The following is a 9,609-nucleotide window of genomic DNA, read 5'->3' on the forward strand; positions in this document are numbered from 1 at the left end:
CCTCATGTACAGATGTGGTCCCTTACTACAGACACAGCCTAAGGTAACCTAACCCAATCATTTCAGAAGGTGGAATTTGAGTCTCTCTCTCTCTCTCTCTCTCTCTCTCTCTCTCTCTCTCTCTCTCTCTCTCTCTCTCTCTCTCTCTCTCTCTCTCTCTCTCTCTCTCTCTCTCTCTCTCTCTCTCTCTCTCTCTCTCTCTCTCTCTCTCTCTCTCTCTCTCTCTCTCTCTCTCTCTCTCTCTCTCTCTCTCTCTCTCTCTCTCTCTCTCTCTCTCTCTCTCTCTCTCTCTCTCTCTCTCTCTCTCTCTCTCTCTCTCTCTCTCTCTCTCTCTCTCTCTCTCTCTCTCTCTCTCTCTCTCTCTCTCTCTCTCTCTCTCTCTCTCTCTCTCTCTGTTTGGAATTATACTGTATATTAAGAAATATCATTAAAGAGTGTGTGTGTGTGTGTGTGTGTAAAAAGTGTTTGCATTATTGTGCATTTGATATTATAGCCCCAGGTTCTTAAAGTTTTCTGGTTTCATGATTTATAAAGATTGCTATTTTTAATAAAGTTATTGAAATTGTTATTGAGTGTTTGTATTGAACTCTTTAGCTTTGTAATAGTGTGCGTCTCATCATGCATTCATTAATGATGTAGAGTGGAAATGTCCACTCCTATCATGCATAATATCAATGCATTATTGGTTTATGTTGTTATTTGTGTATAAATTGTAAAGTTATGCCAGTCTATTTTAGTACAAACTAAATATCGGCTGGAAGAGAGGACAGGTAATGGCACACTAAAACACAGGAAGGGACAATGATATAACCATCCAATTTAACAATACACAGAGGAAGAAGAATGAGAAAGCAATAAAAATGGATTATTTAATGGATGATTAATAGACCCTCATTTGTAATCTTATTTCAGGCAAGAATATTAAAAGAGACAGCTGGCTTTCCCTTTGTACTTGTTCATACGTGACAGAATGAGAGATCTAGGGATGGGGGTGACACCTGGAAATGGGTATGATTCACGAAGGGATTGATTTATTGCTTGACTGGCTGATTAAGAAAAGAAGGCGTGGTAGTGGAGGGTGGGGGGAAAGGCGCCCCAACTTTCCAGTCGTATATGGAGTCGAAGGGAGTTCTACAGGATTATTCATGTATTTGTTGCTTTTAGCTGTGAATTATCTGGTGGTGTAATTGTTATGACCCCGTAAGTTGATTTACTATTCATTTCGTCTTTCTGAACGCAAAATAACATGTTACTTGTACTTCTGCCTGTTGTACACTTTCCTAAACGCAATTTAGGTCTTATTAATGTGGCATTTAAGCAGATTCACTCAGGGAATGAGAAGTAAATGATAGCTATCAAGCAGTAGATTAACTCTCTCTCTCTCTCTCTCTCTCTCTCTCTCTCTCTCTCTCTCTCTCTCTCTTAATACGATATCTAATATAAAGAAGCAATAATATTTAAGCAAGTACACACAGTAATCTTATAGTAATTTAATGAAAACAATACCAGCAAAGAAAAATATGAGAAAATGCATAATTTACTACGAAATCCAAAATGCGAAAAAAAACCTTGCCAAATTGAACCGTCCCACGAAGGTTATGGATGGAGTTTTGATTCAATGAGCCTCAGTTATACTTAAAACACTCAACAAATATAACACCTGCCAAAATAAATGAATAAATAAATAAAATAAATCAATAAATCAAAATAAAAACGCGAGAAAACCTTTAAATTATCACAACGCGAAAAATACACACACGCCAAACTGGATGCGTCATTACTTAATAGTCATTGGAACTGTTATCCCCCCAATAGTTTATAGCCAACCCCCCTCCCCCCACCTTCCCTGCCTTGAGGAACACCTTCACTTATGTCCTGCTATTGTCGTGCTATTGGCTAGATTTGAGCATTTTAACCTCGAATTCACTCACATACACGTACATATTTATCTCTATCTCCTTGCAATAATTATAATAGTCTTCCTGGCTTAATTTTTGTTTATTCATTATTCCTTATGTGCTTATTAATTGTCATTTGTCTAATTCCCTATGTTTTAGTCTCGGTACTTTAGTTTTTTTTTTTTTTTTTTTTTTTTTTTTTTTTTTACTTTCCGACTCTGGCCCTTGCAATGAAGGGGCTTAATTGTTTATTTACTGTTCCTTACGTGTTTATTGATTATATGTGAGCTATTTATTTGATATTCATGATTTTTTAAAACTACGTATTTCTTGATATGATAGTTTTATCTTTTCGTGTTTTCTGGCTTAAGTTTTGTTTATTATTCCTTGTTTGTGTTATTAGGTAAATAATAATTATTCGTCTTATTTCTCGTAGTTTAATGGAATTTTTAGCACTTTAATGAGTTCCTCACCAGTCATTTTATTCGAGAGAGAGAGAGAGAGAGAGAGAGAGAGAGAGAGAGAGAGAGAGAGAGAGAGAGAGAGAGAGAGTGTCTAAATGGATAAAAAAAAAAAAAATCAGTTATAGTATTTTATTTATATACAAGAAAATGCATGATAATAATAATAATAACAATAATAATAATAATAATAATAATATTTAAATACAAGGAAAATATGTAATAATAATAATAATAATAATAATAATAATAATAATAATAATAATAATAATATTTAAATACAAGGAAAATATGTAATAATAATAATAATAATAATAATAATAATAATAATAATAATAATATTTAAATACAAGGAAAATATGTAATAATAATAATAATAATAATAATAATATTTAAATACAAGGAAAATGTAATAATAATAATAATAATAATAATAATAATAATAATAATAATAATAATAATAATAATAATATTTAAATACAAGGAAAATATGTAATAATAATAATAATAATAATAATAATAATAATAATAATAATAATAATAATAATAATAATAATAATAATAATAATAATAACTGCTTTTATCTTACACAGATAAATAGTTTTTATAAATAGTTTATTGACCATAAACATTGTGTACATACACACAAAATTAAATAGAACAAGTAAAAATTTCAAAATGTAGTGAGTGACACACAGAAGACTGGTGACAAAACCTACTAAAGTCCATTAAATGATTGGCTGTCTCAAGTTTCCACATCATCAGTTGAACACACTGCTCCTTAGCACTCAGAGATGGACAAGCTTTTCATGGCTTGTGTCAATGGAGACAACACGTGTAGGGGATTTATTTGTTCTGTTTTTTCTCGTCCTACTCACTCTTCCTCTTGAGCCACGCCGGCTTCTTGTTATTCAGCACATGCTTGTGCTTCTTGAACACCGGTCTCATACTGGATAGAGACAGTAATGTATGGAGGTTTGACCATAACATCCCTACTACAGTGGCTCAGAGCCACACCATCACTTGTTGCTTGTCCACTAGTAAATAATGAAGACTGCAACCCTCATGCCAGCTACACTATACAAGTATTTACAAATTAATGGTTGGATTTTCAAAAGATCTCTGATACAAGAAAGCTTATAAATATTGTGAAAGCTTCTAGTCAATGTTATATCATTTGCTTCAACAGAGGAAGAATAATTCAATCTTCCTGAATATTACAAATGAGATTTTATCAGCATTAACTTAACCATGTCATTCTAAATTATTCTACCTAGTTTCCAGGGACTTCAGCAGTGAGTAGCTTAACCAGCACACAGGAAAGACAGTGGGAAATTAAGATATAACAGGGGTGGCCACAGGAAGTAGTCCAGCCATCTCCATACCCATGAATTTTGGTTTGTGTGCCATTGGGGTGAAATCAGAAAGTGATGCGCATACATTTTAGTAAGATTTAAGAAGAATACTGTGAGCTTTGCAGTGTTTTCTCCTTCAGTCAGCTGCATAAAAATGACATCTGGGAAAAAATATTGATCAGTCTTTTGAAAATCCAGCTTCACCTGAGTATTACATCATTAATTAACCTTGTGTGTAAGTTAGTGCAGTACTGTATAAGTGCTAAGGTCCAGAACCAAATATTTGTTATGCAAATATTTCTGGTAGCACTTTCCACACATGTTGCTCTATAAAAAAAATTAATGTATAATTTTGAGTGGTTTTGGTTGTGCTGTGTTAAGAGAAGTTAGTGTTTGACATCACAAGTTTTTTGGGGCAAGACTATTTGCATTAAGGAAGCCCCACATTGCTATTTTTAAAAGTAATAAATAATGTTTTAAAAATAAATGTTGCCACATGAAATTTCTGTATTTTCTTGCAGTGTACTAAAGACAGCATTGTAAAGCTCAGAATATCTTGAGGCAACTGTATTAAAAGAACAAAATCCATGACCACAATGTAATTCATAATTGCTAGTGAAGGCATATGAAGACACATCATTTACAAACTGTAATGCTTTTGACAAATGAAACTTTGCCAGAACAGACTGCCATAGAGGAGAGAATACAGGTGAAATTGACAAACCACACATCTGTGAACTCAAGCTTCATTCATTAAAGTAATCTGAGGGGAAATTCCAGATTCTTCTGTAGTAATGATATATATGCACACATCATAACAGTTACACACTTTTGATAACATGTAAAAGTGTTTTGTGGCAAAGTTAATGAAGGGTTTTAAAGCAAACTTCACAACTGTTCTTAATTTCATAACTGGGAAGACTAAGTAATAATATTTACAATACTCTGACAGCTAATTCAGACACACCACACTCATACTAGCATTCCTATAACTTGCTTAATACTCATGCTTGAGCTTGTAAGATCTTCCATATTTCACAGAGGCAGATGGTCACTTGAAAGCAATAGAAGCCATATCAAACACATATCAAAGCCAGTGGCATTGATATGATGGTCCAGGTCCAGATTCCATACAAGTTGAGCTGTGCTGGATGGGCATCTGCTCGTGATGTCTCAGAGGTGTTCATCGCCCACATAGCAAGATTGCACATCAACAAGAAGGTAACCTGAAAGTAAAGTTGAAATTAACTACATATACTGTGGGATTGTGACTGTAAGTAGAAAATTAAAATGTGATTGGAGAAGGATAAAAGTTTTTAATTTGTTTCAGGCAAGGGTTAGGAAATAGTGTGTGTGTGTGTGTGTGTGTGTGTGTGTGTGTGTGTGTGTGTGTGTGTGTGTGTGTGTGTGTGTGTGTGTGTGTGTGTGTGTGTGTGTGTGTGTGTGTGTGTGTGGGTGTGTGTGTGGGTGTGTGTGTGGGTGTGTGGGTGGGTGCATGCGTGTGTGTGTGTGTGTGTGTGTGTGTGTGTGTGTGTGTGTGTGTGTGTGTGTGTGTGTGTGTGTGTGTGTGTGTGTGTGTGTGTGTGTGTGTGTGTGGTTTTTAAGTATGCTATAGAGGACACACTTATTCATTCACTACATCCCACAGACTTGCAATATGTCCCCATAGCATTAGTTACAGACAACATCCTCTTATATACAAGTCTGTGTCAACTTTCTCTGATGTACTCCAGTCCAGAGACCCACAACAGAGTAAGCATGGAGAAAAAAATAGAAGACACACAGAATGGATGAATAGAGATGCTGTGGTTTGTAAAAATATGGTGTAAGGTCTGTTGGCTTTGGTGGGAATGGTTTTCCAATCTTTCCTCTCTTGCACAACCATTTTGCTTCATAAACAGGCATCTCTCTTTCATCTTCCCACCAAACACTGCTATTCCACCTTATATTTATGTATTTGCATGCTTATCTTCTCAAATTGTTCCCCTTCCATTCTCTCCGCATGTCCGACTCTCTCCTTTCTGTGGTTGATCACTCACTCTGCTGTTCCTCCACATTCATGACTATATATGATGCACATGTGCTTTATAATCAATCAAATGTTTCACGTAGATGATGTTTTCATTCGCACACAGTTCCCCCTCCTCCCTGTTTCATTCATTGCCATTTTGCTCTCTCTCTCTCTCTCTCTCTCTCTCTCTCTCTCTCTCTCTCTCTCTCTCTCTCTCTCTCTCTCTCTCTCTCTCTCTCTCTCTCTCTCTCTCTCTCTCTCTCTGTGTGTGTGTGTGTGTGTGTGTGTGTGTGTGTGTGTGTGTGTGTGTGTGTGTGTGTGTGTGTGTGTAAGAGCTCAGAGCTCATGGTGACTGATCTTTGGGTAGGACTGAGGCCAATGACACACCACACACCGGGGCAGCGAAGCCACATCACCTCGGGTTACATCCTGTACCTCGTTGCAGCTAGGTGAACTGGGGCTACACATTAAGAGGCTTGTCCATCTGCCTCACCGTGCCCGGGATTCGAACCTGGGCCTTCTTGGTTGTGAGCCGAGCGTGCTAACCACTACACTACGTGGTGTGTAAGTGTGTGTGTGTGTGTGTGTGTGTGTGTGTGTGTAATGATGCAGCTGGGAAGGTCGTCTTATGACAATTATTGATGAATGAAGGTAAAGGATGCGTGTCTATTACTTCTCTTTGTGTGTGTGTGTGTGTGTGTGTGTGTGTGTGTGTGTGTGTGTGTGTGTGTGTGTGTGTGTGTGTGTGTGTGTGTGTGTGTGTGTGTGTGTGTACATAACACACACACATACACACACATTTAAAAAGTAGTAATGACATGCGCATCCATTACCTTCATTTGTCAATAATTATCATAAAGGCAACCTTCTCAGCTGCATCAGCGCACACACACACACACACACACACACACACACACACACACACACACACACACACACACACACACACACACACACACACACACACACACACACACACACACACACACACACACACACAAACATAACTGACTGTCTTCAGCCTCTCTCTCACCGCCGCAATGTTGCATATCTAGCTGTCTTCTACCGCTATTTTCATGCTAACTGCTCTTCTGATCTTGCTAACTGCATGCCTCCCCTCCTTCCATGGCCTCACTGCACAAGATTTTCTTCTTTCTCTCACCCCTATTCTGTCCACTTCTCTAAAGCAAGAGTTAACAAGTATTCTCAATCATTCATCCCTTTCTCTGGTAAACTCTGGAACTCCCTGCCTGCTTCTGTATTTCCACCTTCCTATGACTTGAATTCCTTCAAGAGGGAGGTTTCAAGACACTTATTCATCAACTTTTGACCACTGCTTTGACCCTTTTTATGGGACTGCCATTTCAGTGGGCATATTTTTTTTATTGGATTTTTGTTGCCCTTGGCCAGTGTCACTCATACATAAAACACACACACACACACACACACACACACACACACACACACACACACACACAAATTATATTAGAAATTATTAGAAATTAGATAAGTTACCACTCACGAGCCTACGTGACGCCATGTATGTGAGCAACGCATGTTTTTAAGCATCTGGAGCAAAGTGGTTAAAGGAAAACTTTTTGACTTGAAATGTAATTAGATTCATCGGTTATCTTTTCTGGCTGACATTGTTTTTGGAAGGTGGCACTTAAAAGATATGTGAATGCTGTATCTAGATATAAACAAACATTCACAAATACTCATTCCATTATGTGTCTGTCATTAGGCCCTGAAATAAACAACAAATTAAGTGAGAAGTTACCATTTCCCTTCCCCTGGTTTGCGCTCCAGTTGCTCTGAGTTGTAGCAGCAGTGACGTGTGGCACCCAGGATGAAGGTGGTCTGCAGGGTGGTCTGTGTCAGGGGGATGATGGCAGACAACAGCAGCAGCACCATGACAGCTCAAGCATCCTGTTGAAATTATCACTTTTTAAATGGTGAAAAGTGAAGGAAAAACCTGTCTCCATGGAATGTGGAAGTACACAACAACAACTCTCAAAGATTTCTTGCAATAATAAGTCATCATTCATTGTATCCTTTCTTGTTGGCCACAAGATTATCATACAAATTTTCCAGACATCTGCAAATTGGTATCTCTAGCTGTTATTAAATATGATATTAAGTTTGATGAATGTATTTATTTCATTTTACATGAAAGTTGTTGATTGCAAAAAAAAAATAATAACCAAAATATATTTTGACTTTTACTTTACAATGCCTTAACTGTTTGCTTTTAAAAAATTATGTAGATTTATTTTCTCATTTTAAAACTTATAGTCTAGACAACTAACTGGTCTTAAATTTTTCTGATATACAAATAAAGTAAGAAAGAGAGCACATTTCACTAACACTCAAGGTGAAGTGTCCACCAATGATGGTGAAGGAGGTACACATGTAAACTCCAGTCTGACCAATGACCAACACAATTTGTCCAGCTGCATGTCTCCATCGGGCACAAACTCCACCTCCCGCATCTGTGTCATGCCCACCACCACCGTCACCGTGGCAACACTGAAAAGTGGAATCTTATCATTCACACCGTTACAAAAAATGTACTCCCATATATATTGAGGCGCGTGGTGACATAAGTGCCAAAGCGCCACCAAGATGGAAAATCACTTTTTGCTCCATTCCCATCTCCAAACCCTCTACTTTTCAACTGCGTAATCGGCAGTTCAAACCGACAACTGCAATATGGTGGAAAATCCCACTAAAGAGAAGGGTATGTCGCCCGTAGCTTTTGCCCGGTTTGGTGGGACCCCTCACGGTCTAGACTAGCGCCATTTTTACTCTTGTCCCACGTTGAAACCTGTTCGTTATCTCCAGTCTAGCTCCCGAGTTTGAAACAGGCGTCCAAAGCGCCATTCGACCATAAGGTCGAGAATCAGGGGGAAGAAAAGGCCGAGTGTATGGCACCTCTGTTCTGTCGCGACCCCACGGGATGAGGCTGTGTTTAAAGCGCCAATGTTGTGTTTGTGGTGGCGCGGCGACCAATGGGAACCGCTCTACCGCGCCGCCTGGGCAAATTGGGCCAATGAGAGCAGCGCGCCATTCTTCCCGCTACCTCCCTGCCGAGCCCGGGGAAGCCAGTGTTCATCCTGCAGCTACCCCAAGTACCCCACAATACGTCGACTTCAGCCTGGCAAACTGCAACACCTGCAACAACTGCTTGGAGTTCATCCCAAATGTCAACCAGCCATACCTTCAGTTCATCATCCAGGAAACAGCAGGAACTGGATAATACTGAAGATGACAGCACTGAGGACGAGGATGAGGATATATATATATATATATATATATATATATATATATATATATATATATATATATATATATATATATATATATATATATATATATATGGATTACTATTCCCAACATTAAAAATTCTTTAGCTAATCTTACTTTGATATTTTGCATCCAATATTAACTACAATTTTTTCCTATGATATTTTCCAACTACATTTAAAGCCTTTCACTGTGAAACAAAACAATTAGCAGCATCAGAAGCAATGCATGCTCCTTTATAACCATCTACAAGATGTAAAGTTGGCATTTTGCAATTTCTTCCCAGTTCTAACACTGGATGTGGCTGTAGAACAAATAAAGATGTCTTGAGAGTGACTGGATAATTAAAATCCCCCATAATTATGCAATTATTAACGCAACAAATGTCTGCAATGAGGTCATAAAGTTTTTTGTCCGTAGCAGGTGACTGGACTAGAGGATGATAGACGAGACCTAATGTTATTTTACAAGATTTATTTTCTACCTGGATGAAAGTGACGTCTATATTAGCAATGGTTGGGGTTGGCTGTAAATGAGGACCAAGATTACCTTCCCTATGCTAATGTGTTAGTTTTCAT

At 37.8% G+C, this 9,609-nt stretch overlaps 1 long non-coding RNA gene across 1 annotated transcript; it reads right to left on the minus strand.

Moving 5' to 3' along the window:
• Positions 1-6,643: 6,643 nt before the first annotated feature.
• LOC135099546 (uncharacterized) lies at positions 6,644-8,304 on the minus strand. The gene is made up of 2 exons (XR_010268080.1): positions 8,093-8,304; positions 6,644-7,654 (listed from the first exon to the last, which is right to left on the minus strand). It is a non-coding gene; the product is annotated as an uncharacterized LOC135099546 (long non-coding RNA).
• Positions 8,305-9,609: the final 1,305 nt, after the last annotated feature.

This window comes from Scylla paramamosain, unplaced genomic scaffold (assembly GCF_035594125.1).
Source record: "Scylla paramamosain isolate STU-SP2022 unplaced genomic scaffold, ASM3559412v1 Contig145, whole genome shotgun sequence".
Lineage (NCBI taxonomy): Eukaryota > Metazoa > Arthropoda > Malacostraca > Decapoda > Portunidae > Scylla > Scylla paramamosain.